This window comes from Lactuca serriola, chromosome 5 (genome assembly GCF_051521515.1).
Source record: "Lactuca serriola cultivar US96UC23 chromosome 5, Lser_US96UC23_V15, whole genome shotgun sequence".
NCBI classification, from domain to species: domain Eukaryota; kingdom Viridiplantae; phylum Streptophyta; class Magnoliopsida; order Asterales; family Asteraceae; genus Lactuca; species Lactuca serriola.
The window spans coordinates 318005038-318030552 of NC_136412.1; the positions used below are offsets into that span (position 1 = coordinate 318005038).

Below are 25515 nucleotides of genomic sequence, written 5' to 3' on the forward strand. Positions count from 1 at the left end.
GAAATTGAATCCTATTGGTCGTAAGGATGCGTAGCCGGTACCAATCAACACCACATTTACCGGCTATGGGGCAGTGTTCACGCATGAACATCCCTACCACCTCACCCTTTATGCGTAAAAACATAAACCATAGCTGATGGCCTTACGGTGTAAGAGAGAATAGTTCTTCTGCATACACATTGGATTGTCAAAAATACATTTACTTCACAAAAACTCGAATCCAATAAATGTACATATCTCAATCATGACAATGAAATTAGAAAATGGATACACGAAATAAGGAAATAACATATGTTACCGTTGCCCACATAAACCGCCTTGGCCAGAACCTACATATACCAACAGTCACCACATGAATCTGCAGTGCACTCCCTTCCTTCTTCTCCAACAGCAACATCAAGCTACCCCAAGAAACGTTTCCTCGACCATGAAAATTAGGGTTTCCATCTTTCAAAGGCAAAGGTTCCTTCTAAATTTTTTCCTACTTGAAAATTAGGGTTTTCGTGCTTCTTGATTCTGAGTTTCTTGTCTTTTATTCTGTTCTTCGTTTAGAATAGAGATAATTTTAGAATCGTTTGGTTTTATCAAATTGCAATTATTTTTCGCTAGTCGACTGATCACGTTCTTATTCTTTTTAAGTTTTCCGGGTGAACTATTTACAACTTAGAATATGCAGAACGAATCATTGTGATCTTTTGTTTTTATCCATTTAAACATCTTTTTAAGTCCTTTTCCTGTCCAAATGAAGTTCTTATGGCTTTTCTGAGTTATTCTCTGTTAGGTTATTAAATTTTGGGGGGTTTTCCTTTAATTTTTTCTACTTTGTTGTATCTTGTTGAATTTCAGGGTTCTTTCTCTTCTATATTTTTTTGAGTCATGCAAAATATCATTTATGGTGCACTTTTATTTCAACTATCATAAATATCTTTCATAGGGTTTAATAAATTTTCTTACATTTGTTGAGATATCTCTAATACCATAAGGATTCGTTAGATGGCTTATCTGCCCCATATTATTCATGCTTTTATACATTGCCTTCTTATTTGGAGATAGAAGTTCAGTTTTCTTATCCATCCACTAAATTACTTTCTTTGAACTTATTTCTTTCTTTAAAATTAGCAACCGTAAAAGAACATAGATTCTTGCAATTTTACTTGTAATAAGCGCCTTTACCTTTGAAAAATTAACCCAAATATAGCTTTCATTTTTTTTTAATAAAAGGCATATACTTTGAAAAATCTACCAATTATAGCATTGTACTTCAGTTTTCTTATTATAAACATGTATCCTTTTGGTTGAAATTATTCCAATTATAGCATTACACATTGCAGTATCTTTTCGGTTACAACTTTTTAGCTTTCAATTTTGTTTACCTAACACATTTTACTTTGAAAATTCTACCAATTATGGCATTATAGTTTCAGTTTTCTTTTTTAAAGCACTTTTCGATTTCTTATAAACACATTTCCCTTTGAAAAATTAACACAATAATAACATTGCACTTCTCATTGTCTTTGAGTTACAAAATTGCAACTTTCAACTTTCTTATCCAAGCAATTTATTTGGAAAAATCAACCAGTTATAGCATTTTACTTTCAGTTTTCATTTTGAAAAATAAACCCAATTATAGCATTGAACTTTGTGGTATCTTTCTTTTACAACTTTGTGCTCACTTTTCTTTTTATAAGCACAAATTTCCTTTTGATAAATCAACCCACTTATAGCATTGCACTTTTCAGTTTTCATTTTGTTACTATATTGTAGATTTTTTTATTTTTTTCCTATCAAGACATTTTACTGTGAAAAAACTACAAATTTTAACATTGTATCTTCAGTTTTCTAATTTTAAGCATAATTCCCTCTAAAGGGCGTTATCAAGAGCACTAAGAAACTTTGTGCAGTATGTTTCTTTTGATGGATTTTTGTGTAGTTTCACTTTAACCATCAGAATTTAGAAATGTGTATCATAGGGTTTGATGAATTCTTTCTGAAAATTTAATTTTGAATTAATTCATCTACATGTGTGTTTTCTTTCTGGGTTTCTGTAAAGAGCAAATTAACATTGTGATCTTTTGGTTTTATTCATTTAAACTTCTTTTTATGTTCTTATCCTATCCAAATGTTTGTATGGTTATTCTGAGTTATTCTTTGTTAAGTTATTAAATTTTGGGGATTTTACCTATAATTTTTCTACTTTGCTCTATCTTGTTGAATTTCAGGGTTCTTTCTCTTCTATGTTTTTTGAGTCATGAAATATTAATAATGTTACTGTTTTGTTTCAACTATCATACATATCTATTATAGGGTTTGATGAATTTTCTTAAATTCATTGAGATGTCTCTTATCTCCAAAATAAGTCAAAAAGAAACAACAATGTATAGAAACAGCCCTCATTTGTTTGCTCAATGTGGATGTTCATGTGGGTGTCTTGTGTCAATTGTATCTTTTTTTTTCCTTGCTTGTATTATTATTTTCTAAGGCTAATGTCAGGATGCTCTGTTTAAAAGCCTGTTTCTCTCTTGTAGACTAATTCTTTAAAAAATTGATATGCTGAAGTCATCTCCTCATCTCTAAAAGGTGTTCTATATCATAACAAAATTATTAAACTTTTAACTCTTTGAATCTCTTATATGTTCTTTTTTTTTTCTTTCTTTCAGCTACAAAAAAAAACATAGATTATGGTCTAGTGTTTAATCTCCACACAGATCAAAGACAGGTAAAAACCTCAGAAAAATTATATGAGGCTTATCATAATATCACTTTTACCTTGTTATTATTTTCCACACAGATGTTTCTTTTATATTATTTCCATTTACTTGTGTTCTTAGTTCTTGTCACTTTTACCTTGTTAATTCTTGATGTATGTATTAGTTTACATAGATTATCATTTCAAACCAAAACAACTTCAATAAGATAATGGGCTAAATGCAATAAATGCAAAATAATTTCATTTATCTCTACAATTGCATTGGAACTTTCAAAAAAATTCTTATCAAAGCATGTTTTCCTTTTGAAAATTTGCAACATTGTAACTTTCATGTTTTTCTTATCAAGGCATTTTACTCTCAGTTTGCGTATTATAAACATATTTTTATTTGAAAAATTAACCCATTTATATCTTTTCTCTTTTTGTTCTTTTTATGTTACAACATTGTTACATTAATTTTTTTTTCATCAAGGCTCTCTTTAAAAAATCTACCAGTTATAGCAGTGTTATTTGAGTTTTTCTTGACTTAAGCACATTTCCTATTGAAAAATGAATCCGATTTTAACTTTTACTTTGTTTCCATATTAAGGAATTGCATGTTTTAGTTTTCTTTTTGTTACAACCTTATAACTTTCATTTTTTTTTTCTTATCCAAGTATTTTACATTAAAAATCCCTCAAATTATTCAATAAGGCATTTTATCTTGAAAAATATACCAATTATAGCTTTGTATAAAAAGCAATTTCCCTTTGAAAAGTCAACCAAGTTTTAATATAATCTCATTTCCTTTTGAAAAACAACCCATTTGTAGCATGGCAGTATTCGGTTTTCTTTATCTTACAACATTTTTAATTTCAAACGCATTTTATTTTTGAAAATCTATTCATTGTAGCATTGTACATTCAATTTTATTTTAGACTCATAGCATTGCACTTTTCAGTTTTCTTTGTTCTACAATATTGTAGCTTTCAAAGGTTTTCTTATTTGGGTATATTTTACTTTGAAACATTTATCAAATTTTTTATCAGGGCATTTTTGTTAAAAAATTCTTTCAGTTTTTTTAGGTTGGATCATTTTGTCTTTATGTTAGAACATTTTTATTTTCAAAACTTTTCTTATTAAGTCTTTTTATGTTGAAAAATCTACCAATTGCAGCTTGGCATTTTCCAGTTACAACATCTTTATTTTTTTTCTTATCAAGACATTTTTATTTTGAAAGTCAAACTCTTATAGTGCTGTACTTTCATTTTTTTTTATTATAAGCACATTTTTTTCTTTTGAAAGTCAAACTCTTATAGTGCTGTAACTTTCAAATGTTTTCTCCTTAAGATACTGTATCTTTTTTAACTATCAGAATTTGGAAATGTGTATCATATTCATAGGGTAAGATGATTTTTTTTTTCCTGAAAATAGTTGAGATGTGTCTTTGTTCAGTGTGACGCTTTGTTAAATGCCTAATTGCCTATCATAGGGTAAGATGATTTTTTTTTTTTTTTTTTTTTTTTTTTTTTTTTTTTTCTGAAAATAGTTGAGATGTGGCATGTCTGCTATTCTTTATGAATTAGATGATGTTGATAAGCTTAGGCATTTTGGTGATATGGAAGTGTCTTCATTTCTAAATGGTTTAGGTTATTTGCTCTTTCCAATTATTATCCTCTTGATAATGAATCTTAAAAGATCATCTCAACTTTTTTTTTTTTACAGTTGTTATGCTGATTAAATGCATGTATGTTTAGTCTTCATCAACTCTTAATTCAGACACTCAATTCATATTCATAGTAGTTAGTGTAAGTGTAGATTATTAACCTTTTTGTTTTTTCAATCTTAAGAATCACCTCATTCTCTTTCTACACATATATATGGTTTTTTTCCTACTTTGAAATTTAGGGTTTTTGAGTTTCTTGATTAAGTTTTTCTTGTTTTTCATCTCGTCCTTCATTTGAAACTTAGATAATCTTTGAATCCTTTGGTTTTATTCATTTGTGGGTTTTATGCAAATTTCATCTGTTTCTCCTTTTTCTTCTTTTTTAGTACAAATGAAGCTCTTATGCAAATTTCAGCTCATGTGCATATTTCAGTTTTATTTCTGTTACAACATTGTAACTTTCATGGTTTTTCTTATTAAGCCATTTATACTTTCAAAATACTTGCAGTTACTGGATTGTACTTTCATTTTGTTAATTATACACACGTTTTCATTTAAAAAAAATCAACCCGTTTATTACATTGACAAATCTGCTAGTTATTATAGCATTGTACATTCAGTTTTTTTATAAGCATATTTTCCTTTTAGTTTTCTAACTTTCAAATTTTATATTATTAATTCATTTTAAGGTAAAAAATATATCAACTTTTTTCTTATCATGGCATTTATTTTTGAAAAATCCACCAATTATAGCTTTGTACTTTGATTTTTTCCTTTTATGGCATTTTACTTTGAAAAGATCACCAAATGTGACATTCAACTTTCAAAAATACTATAAGCACATTTCTCTTTAATGGCTTTTTTTTTAAACTTATAAGAACATTTTCTCTGTAAAAAAATTATTAGAACATTCTTTTTAATTTATAGCAAACCAGCTTCAGTTCTTAATCCAGGTATGTTCTATTCTATTAAACATTTGTATGTATTTTGTTGTGTGTTCTAAATCCCTATCACTTATAGTGGATATACAGTATACTAAATTCTTGCTGTGAGTATTAGTTTACATTGATCAGCATTTCAAACCAAAAGAACTTTAACAAGAAATTGGGTTAAATACAATAAATAGCAAAATACTTCCATTTCTTTCTATCAAGGCATTTTACTTTGAAAAATCTACCAATTATAGCAATGCATTTTTTAGTTTTCATACTATTAAGAACACTTTTCTTTTGAAAATCAGCATTGCAATTTTCATTTTTATTTCTGTTACAACATTATAACTTTCATGTTTTTTCTTATCAAAGGCATTTTCCTTGAAAAATAATTCAGTTACAGCATTGTACTTTCAGTCTGCTTATTATAAACACATTTTTATTTGAAAATCAACCCATTTATATCTTTTCCCTTTTTATCTTTCTCTATGTCACAACATTGTAAAATCCATCATTTTTTTTTATCAAGACATTTTTTTTTTAAAATCTACTAATTATATTATTGTACTTTCAGTTATCCTATAAAAAGCACATTTCCCTTTGAAAAATTAACCAAGTTATAGCATTGCACTTTTTGGTTTTCTTTCTTTTACAACAGTGTAACTTTTAATATGTTTTTATCAAGGGATTTTATTTTGAAAAGTTGATTAACTATATAGCATTGGATTTTAGTTTTCTTATAAGCATGTTTCCCTTTAAAGATCAATACAGTTATAGCATTGTATTTTAGTTTTCTTTCAATTACTACTTTGTAACTTTCAAACTTTTTCTTATCAGGGACATTATTTTTTTCTTCTTGATTTTTTTAGGTAGTATATTCTTGCTTTCTTGCTTTGCCTTGTTATTTGGAGATAGAAGTTAGGATTTCCTTTTTGTTCACTGAATTTACTATCTTTTGGTGACAATGGAGCTTTTTTAGGTTGTGTAACTTGTTGTTGAAGCAAAATCATTGTAATTAAGTTTTCCATTTATTAACTTTTTTGTTCATATGTTTACTAGAAATCAGTTATAGTCAACCAATGATTGGTGGTATTATTATTTTTTCCTATCTTAGTCTAGTTGTCCTTCTCATAAATGTTTGTTGAATATCTCTTCTCTATTTTTCGATAAAATGAGACACTGTCTTTAAAAGCCTGTTTCTCTCGTGTATAGTTTAAGCTATTGTTATTATTATTATTATTATTTGAACAAATGGTGCAACTAGTAGGTTTTAATTTTTGTTTGTTGCATGAATGTTTTCATGTATTTTCTTTTGGGCTATACAAATAAACAATATCGGTGTCACTTATATAAGCTTAAGGGGTTGTTCCTTTTTGACTTAATGAGCTTAATGGGTTAAGCAATTGATATTGATAACTATATGTTTTCAGACAGTAACATTTTACATATTCATTCGTCTATTTTTTTTTTCTTTCAGCTCCTTCCACATTAAAATTGATGAATACTGTGAATATGTATTAATTTTTTGGAAATTCAGGATGAAATGGTCATTTAATCTCATTCAGACAGTTTTTTCAGTATAAAAAAGAAACAACTCCTTACTTCCCTTCAGAAATAATGATGTTTACTTTGGCCAATGTGTATTCTATGTCTACATCCACTAGATTTTTTTTTTTTTTTTAAATAAATTACATGATATTGATAAGCTTAGGCATGGTGGTGATTTGTATATGGTTTAAGTTATTTGCTCTTTCCTCTTCCCTTCCTCTTCCATTATTAATCTCTTGACACTCAATTCATATTCATAGTAGTGTAGGTTTATAGATTATTAACCTTTTGTTTTTTGAATCTTATGATCATCTTAGCTTTTTTTCTATAGTTGCTATGGCCTATGGTGACTAAATGCATGTATATATTAGTTGTCATCAACTCTTTATTCAGACACTTGATTCATAGTGGTGTAAGATTATTATTATTATTAACCTTTTGATTTTGAATCTTAAGATTATCTCATTCTTTTTCTACAGTTTCTATAAATGCATGTATGCATATAAATATTCAGTTCTTGTCATGCTTGGGATCTTTTAGTTAATGACTTTTCCCATCATTAACCTTTTCATTATGACATCTAATTTATTTCTACATTTGCTGTAGTGGAGGAAAATGCACATATGTCTACTGAAAGTCAGTTCTTGGTGGTAATATGCAGCTGTTATGAACTGTCAGAGGTATAACAGCAGTTTGTCCATTCTTATTTCATGTGCATCCTTTCTATTTTATATCTTTTACATTTTTTTTGTATGTAAAGTTAATCTTTTTTAAATGGCTTATCTAAAATTAATCTTTTTTTTTTTGAAGAGTTTTGATTTTTGAATGGCAGAGGTTCCTTATATAATTCTTTCCTACTTAGAAATGAAATTTAGGGTCTTTGAGTTTCTTGGTTATGAGTCATTGAGTTGCTTGTTTTTCATCATGTTCTTCAGATAATCTTATAATCTTTTGGTTTTATTTAATTGTAACTGGTTTTGATAATCGATCATTGTTTGAGTTTCTTGGTCAATCATTTATTTATAACAAAGAAGATACACATAATGAATTTTGGGGGATCATGCAATCCAAGAAACCTGACTTAATGTATTAAGACACCAACACTTTACACATTTGTCTTTTCTTTCTTTCAGTTTCTACTACTGTTAAAATGTTAAATATGTATTAGTTTTTTGGAAATTGAGGGTGAAATCGTCATTTAGTGTCACTCAGACAGTTTATTGCCCATTCAGCCACTTTACCTTTTGGTAATAAATCTTAAGATCATCTCTGCTTGTTTTCTGTAGTGAGTAAATGAATGTATCTTTTTTCTATGTTGACTAAATAAATGCATGTATGATGTTATCTTTCTTTACTCATATTAGTCACACACTCGATTCATTCTTTTTCTACAGTTTCTCTATCGTGGCAACAAATGCAGTTTAATGATCCCATCCTTTTATTGCAGTGTAATCATTTAATTATTGCAGTCTAATCATTATGATTATGTTCTTGAAATTCAAGATTATTAAAGTTTTGATTTTGAATCGTAAGATCATCTCATCTTTTTTCTATTATACATTCTGTGTCGAGTATGCTTATACATTTTCACAAAATCAGCAACTTTCAACTCTCTGAACCTCTTAATTATATGTTCTTGTTTTCTTCCTTTCAGGTACAAAAAGAACATAGATTATGGCCTTGTACTTTCAGATTACTTATTTTAAGTGCTTTTACCTTTAAAACAATTAACCTAAATATTGCTTTAAGTTTTTATTTATGAAAGCACTTAATTTGCCAAATCTACCAATTATATCTCTTAAAAAGTTTCAGTTTTTTTTTTCTGTTACGACATTGTGTCTCTCAAAACTTTTTCATATCAAGGCATTTTACTATGAAAAGAATACATTCATTTGTTTCTTTTATTGCATTGTAACTTTCATGTTTTTTCTTATCAAGGTATTTTACATTGAAAAATCTACCATTTATAGCAATGCATTTTTCAATTTTCTTACTATAAGCACATTTTCGTTTTGAGAATTAGCAACATTGTAACTTTCATGTTTTTTCTTCTCAAAGCATTTTACTTATGAAAAATCTTCCAGTTATAGCAATGTAATTTTAGTTTGCTTGTTTTAAACATATTTTCTCTTTTTTATTTTTCTTTATCTTTTAACACTGTTACTTTGAAAAAAAAATTCATCAAGGCTTTTTTTGAAAAATCTACCAATTATAGCAGTTTACTTTAAGTTTTTCTTATTTTAACCACATTTCCTATTGAAAAATGAGCCCATTATTGCATTTTTTTTTCTTATCAAGGCTTTGCACTTTGATAAATCCACCAATTATAGCATCACACATTTTAGCTTTCTTTCTGTTATCTTTCTGTTACAATCTTGTAACTTTCAAACTTTTTTTTCTTATCGAGGTATTTTACATCGAAAAATCCATCATTTTTTTAATTGGGGCATTTTATCTTGAAAAATCTATCAATTATAGCATTGTACTTTCAGTTTTCTTATAAAAAACAATTTCCTTTCAAAAAATGAACCAAATTATAATATTGTACTTTTTGGTTTTGTTTTTGTAGCATTGTTTCTTTCCAAGTTTTTGTACATTGAAAAACCCACCAATTTTTTTCTTATAAATATTGAAAAGTCTATCATTGTGCTTTTTATTTTTAATATAAGAACATTTTTCTTATAAATATAGAAAAGTCTATCACTTATTTTTACTTTTGTTTTTGTAACTCTCAAATGTTTTCACCTTAAGATACTGTACTTTGGAAATCAATCGAATTATAGCATTTGCACTTTTCAGTTTTCTTTCTGTTATGACTTTGTTATTTTTAAATTCTTTTCTATCAAAGCAGTTTTACTTTGGGGGCTTTTTGGGGTCATGCAATTTCATTTTATTTGAACTACCAGAATTCATAAATGTCTTATCACACAGATATTTTTTTTTTAAAAAAAATAGTTGAGATGTGTCTTGTTAATGGGAAGACTTTATTCATAAATAGGATGTGTTTATAATTCCTTTTTGGATTTTTGGTTGAAAGTTGGTGAGCACAAGCATGAGATTTGATGAGATGTTTTCTCAATACCTACTTTTCCTTTCTCTTGCATCTAATGTGGTATCATAACTTTGTTAAATTTAAAACAAATTTTCCATTATTGACTCTTTTTTTGGAGACTCTATACATAGTAGTGTAATTATTCTGTTCTTGAAATCTAAGATTATTAATGAATATGAATCTTAAGATCATTTCTCTAAAATTCAGTTTTAATGTTAAGAAATAAGAGCTTCTTTCCTTTTATACATTTTGTATTGGTTATGCTTATATTTTGATTTGATGCTATCAACTTTTGTAGGCCTATGCCCCTTTGATGACTCCTAATGTTGATAAAGAAACAAAATTAGCATAAAGTATTTTGTTAGATGAATAATAAGTATCTTGTGTGCATTAGTTATTGATAATTTTATTTCTTGATGCATGCAATTTTATTTCTTGTGTTAACCATCAGAAATGTCTATCATAGGGTTCGATGATTTCTTTTTCCTAATTACTAAACTTTTGATATGTACTTTAAGATCATCTCATCTGCTTCTTTTTTTTTTTTTTTTTTTTTTTTTTTTTTTTTTATACAGGTGTGATGGTAAATGCAAGTTTGTTTACTCAGATTAGCTCTTATCATCTATATATTTATTTAATACATTTTACTATATATCCTCCTACCTTTTGTTTATACCCATCTTCCCATTCATATAAAATAATGACATATATGGAATCCAATAATTCTCTCTAAAATTTAGACATTTGTGTTGAGTAGGAAGATGGATAGGAGGATATATGGTTACTCAGGTTTCTTATATGGTTTTTTTTTGTTTTTTTTTCCTACTTTGAAATTTAAGGTTTTTGATTAAGTTTTCTTGTTTTTCATCTTGTCCTTCATCTGAAACTGAGATAATCTTTGAATCCTTTGGTTTTATTCTTTGAAATTTAGGGTTTTATGTAAATTTCAACTATTTCTCCTTTTCCACTTTTGAGATTTAGCATTGCATATTTCAGTTTTATTTCTGTCACAACAATTTAACTTTCATGGTTTTTCTTATTAAGGCATTTATACTTTCAAAATACTTGCAGTTTTCTGGATTCTACTTTCATTTTGTTAATTATGAACCCATTTTACATTGCACATTCAAATTTTATACTATTAAGTCATTTTACAACTTTTTTCTTATCAAGGCATTTATTTTTGAAAAACCCACCAATTATAGCTTTCTACTTCCATTTTTTCCTTTTATGGCATTTTACTTTGAAAAAATCACCAAATATGTCATTCAACTTTCAAAAATACTATAAGCACATTTCTCTTTAAAAATCAACCATCTTATAGCAATGCATTTTTATTTTTTTCTTTGTTACATCATTGTAAGATTCAATTTTTGTTTTCTTTTTATTTTGAGAAATCTACCGCTTATAGCTAGGCACTTCTAGTTTTATTTTGGTTACAACATTGTACTTTTAGCTTTCTTTTTATAAGCACTTTTACATTTGAAAAATCAACCCAATTATAGTATTGCACTCTTTGGTTGATTTTTAACCTTCAAATAATGGGATATCAATGTGATATATAGTGTGACATATATCATATATATATATATATATATATATATATATATATATATATATATATATATATATATATATATATAGTGAAATGAAAATTTGCTATATAAATCATTTATATTTATGTAATTTGTAATGATTTTCTTTTTAAATATGCAAAAATAAATTGATGATTTTAAGTATATAACAGTTTAAATTTTTAAATATAACTGAAAAATATTTTTTTATTTATAATCTCCATTTGATTTTTGTGAGCTTTTATTATGATTATTTTTAAATTTTTGTATAACATAGAGTTAAAGCCGTACTTTACTTTTTATATAATAAAAAAGGTTCATATGAAAATTTGTTTTTTTCTACAAACCAACCAACCAAACATGATCATGGAATGTAATTACTCATTCCGTCCATTCTATTCCTTTGGCCGAATGGGAATGATGTTTCTAAATGACAATTTTACCCTTACATTCCAAAAATCAAATTACACAATATCATTCAATTCTAACAGGAGAGGGATTAGGAGGAATGTAAGGTAAAATAGTCATTTAGAGCTTAACAACCTTTTAGTAATTTCTTTTCCAACTTTATTTTCTTAATTTAATTATCAAAATATTTATGCAGATTTCAGATACTTACTGCTAAGGATTATACACTTATCCTAGGAATGCCAGGTACAGTTTTATTTTTGTTAAAAACCCTTTCTATTATAAAGCTTTTACTTTTGTATGCAAAATTTTAATCTTCTTTAAATGGCTTATCTATCCGATATTAATATAATTTCATTTGTTTGATAAAAATTTGGATTTATTCATTAATAAGATGTGTTTGTATTATGCGTACAACGTAGGCCTTTTTGTGATGTTTTTCTTTTACCATTAAAAATGTCCATTGTGGATTTAGATTATCTTTTTCTAAATGGCTTATGCTTATCTAATCCTATTCATATATTTTCATCTTTTTTTATAACCTTTTGGATTTATTCATTAGGAAGTGTTTCCTTTTTTGGGTATCTGGTTGAATGTTGGGGAGCATGAGCATGAGTCTTCTCTTCCATTTTGATTTCCTTGAAATATTTGAAAACAAATTTTCCATTCTTAATTTTTTTTTCGGACACTGATTCATAGCAGAGTAATGGCACACATATTAAGTAATAAAGGCTTTTTTCCTTTTATACGTTTTGTACTGATTATGTTTATATTTTGATGCTATCAATTTCTGTAGGCCCTTTTGACTCCTAATGTTTGATTTTGGGTGTAGTGATGAATAGTAAAAATAAGTTATTGATATAGAGTATAAAGTATTTTGATAGATGAATAGTAAGTTGAATCATGATATGTCGTATTCATTTAGGTTATTGATATAGAGGAAAAGGCTTCGTCTTTTTGGGTTGGGGGTTGGCTTCTCGAATGTATTTGAAGAGAGGAATTTTTTGGAATAAGGTTAGGATAAGGGGTTGCATGGTATAATATTGTTGTGTTATTTGTTCGTAGTGAAAGTGTTGGGGTCGGGGCGAAATCAAAGAGGGATCAAGTTGGGGTCGGTAAACCGACTGATGAGGAACATTTGCAATCGGTGTTCTTGAACCATTAGCACAAGATTTGTTTCAATCGGATCTATAACGCTCTATTTTCCAGTGGTGTTTTTCCATTATTTAATTAGAGGTTTTATGGTTTTTCTGAGTTATTCTATGTTAGGTTATTAAATTGGGATATGTATACACTAAAGTCCCAATATTTTCATTGATTTTACAAGAAAGTCATCAACTTTATTCTTTAACAGTAAAGTCTTAATTATAGATAGTTTTTGACATGTTTACCTTTTTTCCGGTTAGCCGGTAACTAGGGCTTTATTGTCAAAAAAATAAAGTTTAGGACTTTCTTGTCAAATCATGGATTAGGACTTAACTGTCAAAATAATAAAGTTTAGGACTTTCTTATCAAATCATTGAAAATATTGGGATTTTAGTGTTATTGTAGGCCAAGAAAGAGCGAGAGATTGGTTATCCGCCAAATCTTGAACTGAAAAGAGGGGACAGATTGTACAAACACAAACATACGCCTAGTCAAAAAGGTGTGAATATGGAGAAGGGGTAAAAAGGACAGTTTCAGTTTCTTAGTTCTCCATTTTTTAGGACTGCAAAAAGCCAACACAACCCTGATTCTTTTTTTCTTTCTTGATTATCTTTTTTTTTTCAGTGTTGGTTTGTTGAGATTAAAAAAACGATTTAACAAGAAGCAAACATTAAACATTTCCATAGGATCTAGCTGACTAGAGTAGGTTTCAATACTTGTTATGCTTCAAAAGCTATCATACCATTAAATTTCTAACAAAAAAAAAGGATATATACACTAAAGTGCTAATATTTTCAACGATTCGTCAAGAAAGTCCTGAACTTTATCTTTTTGACAGTAAAGTCCTAATTCACGATTTGACAAGAAAATCTTAAACTTCATTTTTTTACTATGAAGTACTGAAACAGTGGTTAATTAAGAAGAATGAAATGAGAACGATTATGTTAAGGAGAATGAGCATGAGAACGATATTGAATACAATGGAAAAGAAGTTGGTGAAGATCATGGACATTTATCACCTATTAGATGATTGGTACGTAAGAACAAGGGTATAGACGAAGGTTGCAGTTATATGCAACCAAATATGGAATATGAAATGACACAAGATGATCTTAATAGTCAGTTTAATAAGTTACCCGGAGTGATGGATGAAATGATTGATATGGCGAATAAAACAAAGATGCTCTTTTCAAATAGTCAGTTTAATCAGTTTGCTTATTATACACATATTTTCATTTGAAAAACTAACCCGTTTATATATTTTCCCTTTTTATTCTTTTTATGTTACAACATTGTTACATTAAATTTTTTTCATCAAGCCTTTCTTTCAAAAATCTACCAATTATTAGCAGTGTTATTTAAGTTTTTGTTGACTTAACCGCATTTCCTATTGAAAAATGAACCCTATTATTAAGGAATTGCACTATGAAAAATCCACCAATTACAGCATTATACATTTTAGCTTTTTTTGTTACAACCTTTTAACTTTCAATTTTTTTTTCTTATCGAGGTATTTTTCATTAAAAATCAATCAAATTATTTAATAAGGTATTTTATTTTGAAAAATATATTCCAATTATAGCTTTGTATAAAAAGCAATTTCCCTTTGAAAAGTCAATCAAGTTTTAGTATTACGCTTCTCAGTTTTGTTTTTCTTGCAATGGTCTTTTCCAAATTTCTCTTAACAAGGCATCTTACTTTGAAAAACCCAGCAATTTTATTAAGTCTTTTTATGTTGAAAAATCTACCAGTTATATAGCTTGGCACTTTTCAGTTTTATTTCTGTTACAACATTATACTTTCAGTTTTCTTATTTTGAAAAATAACCCAGTTCTAGCATTGTAATTCTCAGTTTTCTTTCTGTTTTGATTATTGCATTCTTAACCCTTTTATTTTTTCTTGTTTGATCATTGCACCTAATGTGGTATCATGACTTTGTTAAATCATTTGAAAACAAATTTTCCATTCTTAACTTTTTTTTTTGGACATTGTATTCTTAGTAGTGTAATGGCACTAAAGGTATCCCATCCTTTTATTGCAGTGTATTTATTCTGTTGTTGAAATCTAAGATTATTAATGCTTTTTGGTTATGAATCTTAAGATCATCTCATCTTTTTGCTAAAGTTGAATTTGAATGTTGTTAATCATGTTAAGAAATAAGAGCTTTTTTCCTTTTATACATTTTTTTTACTGATTATGCTCATATCTTGATGCTATCAGTTTCTGGAGGTTGATTTTGGGTCTAGTGATGGAGTTAAGAAGGTGAGGTAGGCATCTTGTTTTTTTGTGAATACTCACATTGGCATTAGCTGTTTAAGCATAAAGTATAACTCATGTAATACTTCATTCTGTTAGATTAAATGCATCATTGTATGTCGTATTCATTTAGGTTATTGATAGATAGGAAATTGTGTGGGCTCCACAATACAGGTTAAAAAAAGTCATAGATGAATCCCTGCATGTAAATACTGGTACAGTATTTACATACAATAGCATGTTTACTTTGGCCAATGTGTGTTCAATGTTTACATACACTATAGCATGTTTACTTTTCTTTATAAATTGTGGTGATATGTAAGTGTCTTCATTTCTAAATTCTAAAGAGCCCTTTTGATCATTGTACCTTTTCAATTATTAATGAATCTTAAGATACTCTCTGCGTTTTTCTATAATTGCTATGCTGATTTAATGCATTCTATGTTTAGTCTTCATCAACTCTTAACTCAGAAACTCAATTTATATTTAATAGTAGTGTAAGTGTAGACTGTAGATTATTAACCTTTTATTTTTTCCATTATTAACCTTTTCATTATGAATCATTTTAACATCTAATTTATTTATACAGGAGGAAAATACACATATGTTTACTGAAAGTCAGTTCTTGTCAACCGAAGATTGGTGGTAAATTGCAGTTTGTTTGGCTTTTCCATTCTTATTTTACCCTCTTTATTCATATTAATGTTCATCCTTTCTATTTTATAGCATTTACATTCTTTTTAATGTAAAATTAATAATCTTTAAATGGCTTATATATTTATTTGTTGTGCGGTTTCATTTTTCCCTTTTATCTTTTTAGATCCATGCAGTTTCATTTAATCATCAGAAATGTCTATCATAGGGTTCAATGATTTCTTTTTCCCAATTACTAAACTTTTGGTATCAACTTTAAGATCATCTTATCTCCTTTCTCTTATTTATTTATTTTTTTCTACAGGTGTGAAGATGGATAGGAGGATAATAGATTACTCAGGTTCCTTATATGTTTTTTTTTCTAATTTGAAATTTAGGGCCTTTGAGTTTCTTGATTAAGTTTTTCTTGTTTTTCATTTCGTCCTTCATTTTAAACTGATATACTCTTTGAATCCTTTGGTTTTATTCATTTTTGAATTTGTTTTCAAGTTAATTGATCTTGTGGGTTTTTTGCAAATTTCAACTGTTTCTCATTTACTTTTTTTTAAAGACAAATGAAGCTCTTATGCAAGTTTCAACTGTTTCTCCTTTTCCTCTTTTGAGATTTAGCGTTGCATATTTCAGTTTTATTTCTGTTACAACATTGTAACTTTCATGGTTTTTCTTATTAAGCCATTTATACTTTCAAAATACTTGCAGTTATTGGATTGTTGGTTTTCAATTTGTTAAACATACACACATTTTCATCTAAAGAAAATCAACCTGTTTTTACAACGACAAATCTGCTAGTTATAGCATTTTACATTCAGTTTTCTTTTTATAAGCATATTTCTCTTTTAGTTTTCTAACTTTCAAATTTTATACTCTTAATTTGTTTTACTGTGAAAATTCTATCAACTTTTGTCTTATCAAGGCATTTATTTATCAAATTTTTCATTATCATGCCATTTTTTTTTTAAAAAAAAATCCACCATCTATGGCTTTGTACTTTGATTTTTTTCTTATCAAGGCATTTACTTTGAAAAGATCACCACATATGAAATTCAACTTTCAAAAATACTATAAGCACATTTCTCTTTAATGGCATTTTTTTAACTTATAAGAACATTTTTTTAATTTATAGCAAACCAGTTTCAGTTCTTAATCTAGGTATGTTGTATTCTATTCTATTAAACATCTGTATCATTTATAGTTGAGATACTAAATCCTTGCTGTATGTGTATTAGTTTACATTGATCAGCATTTCAAACCAATAGAACTTGAACAATAAACAGCAATGTACTTTCATTTCTTTCTATTATTGCATTGTAACTTTCAAATTGTTTCTTATCAAGGCATTTTACTTTGAAAGATCTACCATTTTTAGCAATGCATTTTTTTGTTTTTTAATAAAAGAACACTTTTCTTTTGAAAATTAACATTAAAATTTTCATTTTTATCTCAGTTACAACATTATAACTTTCATGATTTTTTTCTTATCAAGGCCTCTTACTTGAAAAATCATTCAGTTACAGCATTGTACTTTCAGTCTGCTTATTATAAACATATCTTCATTTGAAAAGTCAACCTATTTATATCTTTTTACTTTTTTATTTTTCTTTATGTTACAACATTGTGAAATCCTTTCATTTTTTTTATCAAGACATTTTATTTTTAAAAATCTACTAATTATATTATTGCACTTTCAGTTATCCTATAAAAAGTACATTTCCCTTTGAAAAATTAACCAAGTTATAGCATTGCACCTGTTGGTTTTCTTTCTTTTACAACATTGTTACTTTCAATCTGTTTCTGATCAAGGGATTTTAATTTGAAAAGTTGATTAACTATAGCATTGTATTTTAAAGATTAATCCAATTATAGCATTGTATTTTAGGTTTCTTTCAATTACTACTTTGCAACAACTTTTTGTTATCAAGGCTATCTAGTGTGAGAAATCTACCAAATTTAGCCTTGTACTTTGACTTTTCTTGTTATAAGCACATCTACATTTGAAAAATCAACCCAATTTTAGCATTGCACTCTGTTGGTTGATTTTTAATTTACAATTACAAATAAAGGGATATCAGAGTCACATATATCACATGTACTTCTCTTGGATGATATTCTCATGGACAATTGAGTGATTTTAAACACCCCTTTTATGTTGTGTGTTTTCAATTCTTGTCACTTTTATTGGAGTGAAGAATTAACAAACTACTTTCTAATGTTCTTAATCTAGGTATGTTCTGTTTTACAAATCCTCTCTATATATTTTTTGTTTGTTCTAAATTCCTATCACTTATAATGGAGATACTAATTTCTTGCTGTATGTCTTTGTTGACATTGTTCTTCTTGTTTTCTTCCTTTCAAGTACAAAAAGAACATAGATTATGGTCTAGTGTATATTTTTAATATCTCATGCAATTTCATTTTTCCCTTTTATCTTTTTTGATTTATGCAATTTTATTTGTTATGCAGTTTCATTTTACTAAACTTTTGATATGGACTTTAAGATCATCTCATTTGTGTATTTTTAATATCCCATGTATTGATTGATAATGGTTTTATCTGTTTTTGATTCCTGTCAAATTCATGCATGATGGTAAATTCCTATCACTTAGAGATACTAAATTCTTGCTGTATGTGTTTTGTTTACATTGATTAGCATATCAAACTAAAAGAACTGGAACAAGAAAATTGGCGTAATACAGTAAACAGCAAAATACTTTCATTTTTTATTATTATTGCATTGTTACTTTCAATTGTTTTCTTATCAAGGCATTTTGCATTGAAATATCTGCACTCTTCAGTTTTCTTACCATAAGCACATTCCTGTTTTGAGATTTAGCATTGCATATTTCAGTTTTATTTCTATTACAACATTGTAACTTTTATGATTTTTTTTTAATAAGGCATTTATACTTTCAAAATACTTGCAGTTATTGGATTGTACTTTCATTTATTTAATTCTACACACATTTTGATTGAAATAAATCAACCTGTTTTTACAATATCAAATCTGATAGTTATTATAGCATTGTACATTCAGTTTTCTTTTTATAAGCATATTTTCCTTTTAGTTTTCTAACTTTCAAATTTTATATTATTTATTCTTTTTAAAGTAAAAAAATGGAATTAAAGGAGCTGTTTGTCTTGCCTGATTGAATGTGATTCCTTCCTCTTTTTTAGCAAGGTAAGGGGTGTTGTTTTTTTCATTCCATCATGTAGTGAAATAAAAATTTGCTATAATAATGATTTTTTTTTTTTTTTTTTTTTTGAAATTTGCAAAAATTAATGATTTTAAGTTTATAACAGTTTAAACTTTTAAAGATAACTAAAATTCTATATTTTTTATAATCTTCTTAATTTAATTTTTTTGAGCTTTTATTATATAATTATTTTTATATTTTTATATTTTCATATGAAAATTTGTTTTTTTTCTACAAACTAACCAAAGATGATCATAGGATGTAATCACTCATTCCGTCCATTCTATTCCTCTGTCGTTTCATTCAATCCGGCCAAAGTTGCTGAATGGTAATGATGTTTCTAAATGACGATTTTACCCTTACATTCCAAAAATCAAATTACAAAAAATCGTTCAATTCCAACAGGAGAGGGATTAGGAGGAATGTAAGGTAAAATAGTCATTTAGTGCTTAACAACCTTTTAGTAATTTCTTTTCCAACTTTAGTTTCTTAATTTAATCATCAAAATATTTTTGCAGTTTTCAGATACTTATTGCTAAGGATTATACAGTTATCCTAGGAATGCCAGGTTCGGTTTTATTTCTATTGCAACATTGCAACATTGAAACTTATTAAGACATTTTACTTTGAAAAATCTACCATTTATAGCATTGTAGTTCCAGTTTTTTCTTTATAAGCTTATTACTCTTTGAAACCCAAAACCTGTATACAGCATGGCACTTTTTCGGTTTTCTTTCTGACAACATTATAAATTTTAAACTCATTTTGAAGTATTGTACTTTCACTTCCCTTATAAACTCTTTTCCCTTGGAAAAACCAACACAATTATAACAATGCACTTTTTAGTGTTTTTTTGTGCTACAAAATAATAACTTTTAACTTTTTTCTTATACAGGCATTTTATTTGAAAATCTACCAGTTATATCATTGTACTTTTAGTTTAAAATGTCAGGACTCTATGGTTTCTATGTTGACTAAATGCATGTATGTTTTCTCATATTTACTTCTCATCAACTCTTTATTCACACACTCGAAATCATAGTAGTGTAGATTATTATTATTATTATTATTCACCTTTTGGTTTTGACTCCTTAGATCATCCCATTCTTTTTCTACAGTATCCATTGCTGAACTTCTCATATTTACCATGTGCAACCTTTTGTTTTTCTCATATTTACCATGTGCAACCTTTCTGTTTTATAGCTTTTACATTTTTTTTTTTTTTTTTTTTTTTTTTTTTTTTTTTTTTTTTGAAATGGCTTATATATTCCATAATAATATACTTTCATTTGTTTAATTACATTATACATTACTTCGTTAAAAAGGAAGCCCAAAAAATGTCTGTTTTTTCACATTTTGTTTTTTCATCCGTAATTTTTCTTGTTCTTGATTCTTCTTTGATGGATTTTCAAATGGTCGATGTTCCTTCATAAGTTTTTTCTTACTTGAAAATTAGGGTCTTTGAGTTTCTTGGTTTTCAATTGTTACATAGATTTGATTTTATGTATTGGTAATTCCTTTTAAATTCATTGTTTTAGTTTCTTGGTCAATCATTTAGAATGAATCATAGCAAAAAATTTGGGTGTTTTCCCCTTGTATAGTTTCTTTGGCTCTAGTGATGAATAATAAAATTAGGTTTATTGATAAAGAGTATAAAGTATTTTGTTATGTATGTCGTATTCATTTAGGTTATTGACATAGAGGATATGGTGTGGACTAAAAATATAGGTTGAAAGGAGTCATAGATGCATCTCTTCATGTAAAAATTTCTTCTAGAGGTAATGAAACCAGTGTCTTCTCATGTCTTAAAGGTATTTTATATTCTCACAAAATTAGCAACTGATGACTTTTTGATCCACTTATATGCTCTTTTTTTTTTCAGTTTACTTGTTATATTACCCTTTTACCTTTGAAAAATTAACCCAAACATAGATTTCAATTTCTATTTAACCAAATTCTTTGCAGTATCTTAAGACATTTTACTTTGAAAAGTCTACCAATTTACATAACAGCCCTTAAATTTTGCAAAAATGTGTGGATTTACCTTTTTGTGGATTTTAGTTAGGTTCACTAATACTGGATACTTGCAACTTCTTTTTCAATTTTACCTGGTAAAACTTAACATTTCTGCTAAACTTAAGGGCTTTAATGAACGAGAAAATCAAACATAAGGGCTTTTATGAAGCAAAAAAAACCGAAAATTTATGCCAAACATAAGGGATAGGGCTTTAATGAATCATAAATACACAAAAGGGTAAAATTCATTAAAAAAAAGTTGTAATTATTTGGTATTAGCGAACCTAAAATCCACAAAAGGGTAAATCTAGACATTTCTGCCAAACTTAAGGGCTTTTATGTCATTATTTATTTTCTTTTTATAAGCACATTTCCCTTTGAAAGATCAACACATTTATCAAGTCAATTTATTTTGAAAATCTACAAGTTACAGCATTGTACACTCAGTTTTACATATATATATATATATATATATATATATATATATATATATATATATATATATATCCTTTACAAAAATCAACCCAATTATAGCGTTGGACATTCCTTTTACATATTTGTAATTTTCAAGTTTTTCTTATCAAGATATTTTACTTTGAAAAATGGGTTAATGTTTGTGTAGCCCAACCAAGTATCGGTTTCTATTTTAAATTATCCCTCTTGTTATTTTTTTTGCATCCTACCTAAAGGCATTTACTTCAGTTTTTAGGTTTTAAAATGCCCTTTTGTAAAAAATGAAGGGTTTACAGACAAATCAACCATGTAAAGCTTCCAAGAACATCAGGAAGAACACTTTGAAAAAACCAGCAATTTTGAAAAGTATGCTACTCATTGTAGCATTGCAACTTTTCAGTTTTATTTTAAACTCATGTCCTTTTGAAAAATCAACCCAAACATAACATTGCACTTTTCAGTTTGCTTTCTTCTACCGTATTGTAACTTTCAAAAGTTTTCTTATTCTTGCATTTTACTTTGAAATTGTTATCAAACTTTTTATCAAGGCATTTTTTTAGGTTGGATCATTTTATCTTTATGCTGGAACATTTTTATTTTCAAAAATTTTCTTATTAAGTCTTTTGTATGTTGAATAATCTACCAGTTGTAGCTTGGCACTTTTCCAGTTTTATTCTCCCTAAGATACTGTATGACTGTATCTTTTTTAACTATCAGAATTTGGAAATGTGTATGATAAGGTAAAATGATTTTTTTTTTTCTGAAATGTCTTTGTTCAGTGTAACCCTTTGATAAGATGTTTTCTCAATTTGGATGTTCAAGAAAATATACTTTGTTTGATTATTCGAAAACAAATTTTTAATTCTCAACTTTTTTTTGGACACTGTATTCATAGCAGTGTAATGGCACTAAAGGTATCCTTTCATTTTATTTCAGTGTAATTATTCTGTTCTTGAAATCTAAGATTATTAATGTTTTGATTATGAATCTTAAGATCATTCATATTTTCTCTAAAATTCAGTTTTAAAGTTGCCATTCTTGTTAAGAAATAAAAGGGTTATGCTTATATTTTGATGCTATCAGTTTTAAATGTTGATTATGGGTCTAGTGATGAATAGTAAAATTAGGTTATTGATAATTTGATATAGAGTATAAAGTACTTTGTTAGATGAATAGTAAGTTGAGTCATTGCATTGGTATCTCATGTTCCTTATATGGTTTTTTTTTTCCTACTTTGAAATTTAGGGTTTTTTGAGTTTCTTGATTATGTTTTTCTTGTCTTTCATTTGAAACTGAGATAATCTTTGAATCTTTTGGTTTTATTCATTTCTTATAAGATGTTCCTTAAAATGTACATGATTTTGTTGCCATGTATTGATTGATTATGGTTTTATTGGTTTTTGATTCCTGTCAAATTGGTAATTTGCAATTTTAGCTCATCTGTTGTTTTTTATTCACCCTCCATATCATATTGTCTTGCCCTGTTAATATAGATTATCAACCTTTGAATAATTTACATATTTGGCCCTTATAATATAACGTTTAATTAGGATATGATAAAAAACAATTTTGTGGTTTCATTTTCTTTTGAGATTTGGCATTGCATATTTCAGTTTTATTTCTGTTACAACATGTTAACTTTCATGGTTTTTCTTATTAAGGCATTTGTATTTTCAAAATACTTGCAGTTATTGGATTTTACTTTCATTTTGTTAATTATGAACCCAAATTACATAGCACTTTTAGTTTTCCAACTCTCAAATTTTATATCATTAAGTCATTTTACTGTGAAAAATCTAGCAACTTTTTTCTTATCAAGGAACATAATTTTGAAAAATCCCCCATCTACAGCTTTGTACTTTGATTTTTTTTTTTCCTTTTATGGCATTTTACTTTGAAAAAATCACCAAAGATGACATTCAACCAAATTATAGCAATGCATTTTTATTTTTCTTTTCGTTACATCATTGTAAGATTCTTTTTTTTTCTTCTTATTAAGGCTTTTTATGCTGAGAAATCTACCACTTTTAGTTTTGCTTAGGTTACAACATTGTACTTTTAGTTTTCTTATTATAAGCATTCACATTTACGTTTGAAAAATCAACCCAATTATGGCATTGCACTCTGTTGACTGATTTTTTTTATTTACTTTGTTGTAAGATTACAGATAAAGGGATTTACTTCTCTTGAATGATGTACAATAAATACTACAGGTTAGGTATCAATAATTAGTTAGTGTTTGGTCTAATGGTTAATTCCTATGGAAGTGGAATGTAAGCATATATCCTTTTGAAAAATCAACCCAATTATAGCATTGGACTTTCTAGTATCTTTCTTTTACAACTCTCTTAACTTTCAAAAAGAATCTTAATATCAACTTGTTTTTTCTACAGTTGCTATAAAAGAGGAATTTTTTTACTGAAGTTGGATGCTTGGTGGTGGTAATATGCAGTTTATCTGGTTTGTGCGTTCCTGTTTTATATAGCTAATAATACTCTATGTTTATATGCATAGTTAATCTTCTTTAAATGGCTTATCTATCCCATATTAATATAATTTCATTTGTTTGATGAAAATTTGGATTTATTCATTAATAAGTGTTTTCTTTTTCTTTTTTTGGGTTTCTTGTTTGAAGATGGGAAGCACAAACATGTGAATTCCCCCCTCTTTCTATTTGATGACATGTTTGCTGAATGTGGATGCTCAAGTGAGTGTCTTGTGTCAATTCTCTCTCTCTCTCTCTCTGCATTTAATGATATTATTTTTCTTCATATTTTGGTGTGGGTGTTTTGCATGTAAATGCTTGTTGAATATCTCTATTCTTTCATGATATGAGCTTTTAAGGCTAATGTCAAGACACTCTCGTTTAAAATGGCTCAAGTAAACCCCTGATTCCTATCTTCACCTTTACAGAACTTAACCTTTCTTTTGATAATGAATCTTCAGATCATCTCTGCTTTTATCTATGTATGGTTTCTATGTTGACTAAATGCATGTATGTTTTAGTTCTCATCAACTATTTAGTCACAAATTCGCTTCATAGTAGTGTAGATTGTTATTATTATTATTAACCTCTTGATTTTGACTCTTAAGATCATCTTATTCTTTTTCTACAGTTCTTGTCAACGCATTTGTTGTGTTAAATTGCAATTGAGATGGTTTGACCTTTCTTATTCACTTACTTCTCTTCCATCGTCTTGAGATGCCTAGACCTTTTTCTTTAAGTAATGACTTTTTCCATTATTGACCTTCTCATTAAAAAATCTTAATAACATCTACTTTGTTTTTACAGTTGCTATAGTGGAGTAAAATGCACGTATGTTCTTATTTCACCCCCTTTATTCATATTCATGTGCATATTTTCTGTTTTATAGGTTTGAGTTTCTTGGTTGTTTTTCATTTTATACATAGATAGATAATCTTATAATCTTTTGGTTTTATGTATTGGTAATAGGCGATTGATCCTGCTCTTTATTCCTTGTAAGTTCATTGTTTTAGTTTCTTGGTCAATCATTTAGAATGAATCATAGTAAATTTTTGGGTGTTTTCCCCTTGTATATTTTGATGCTATCATTTTCTGTTGAATAGTAAAATTAGGTTATTGATATATAGAGTATAAAGTATTTTGTTAGATGAATAAAATCATGGTATGCCGTATTCATTTAGGTTATTGATTGATATAGAGGTCTTGATTATAAGGATCTTCCTGGTTTAAATATTTCCTATTCTATTTTAGTTATTTACTCAGATACAATTCTAGAGGATTTATATGGGATATGATTATTCTGCTTTAAATAGCTGTCGATTAGCTTGTAAACTCTATAAATTCTGCTGTATTCTCCATGTTGAAGCAAAATCAAAAAATTGTTCTCAAAATTTACAAGAGGAAGTGTACAGGCTGAAAGCATGTAAAAAATGCTTCTACAGTTAATG

General features: G+C 27.5%; 1 long non-coding RNA gene across 2 annotated transcripts; it reads left to right on the plus strand.

The window, feature by feature from the left end:
- The first annotated feature begins 257 nt into the window (after positions 1-257).
- LOC145055036 (uncharacterized) lies at positions 258-25283 on the plus strand. Of its 2 annotated transcripts, XR_013685067.1 has the most exons (10): positions 258-462; positions 2658-2716; positions 7439-7512; positions 8227-8280; positions 12063-12112; positions 15858-15913; positions 16227-16262; positions 19372-19542; positions 19632-19681; positions 23976-25283. It is a non-coding gene; the product is annotated as an uncharacterized LOC145055036 (long non-coding RNA). The 2 variants fall into 2 exon arrangements; XR_013685066.1 differs by lacking the exons at positions 2658-2716; positions 8227-8280.
- Positions 25284-25515: the final 232 nt, after the last annotated feature.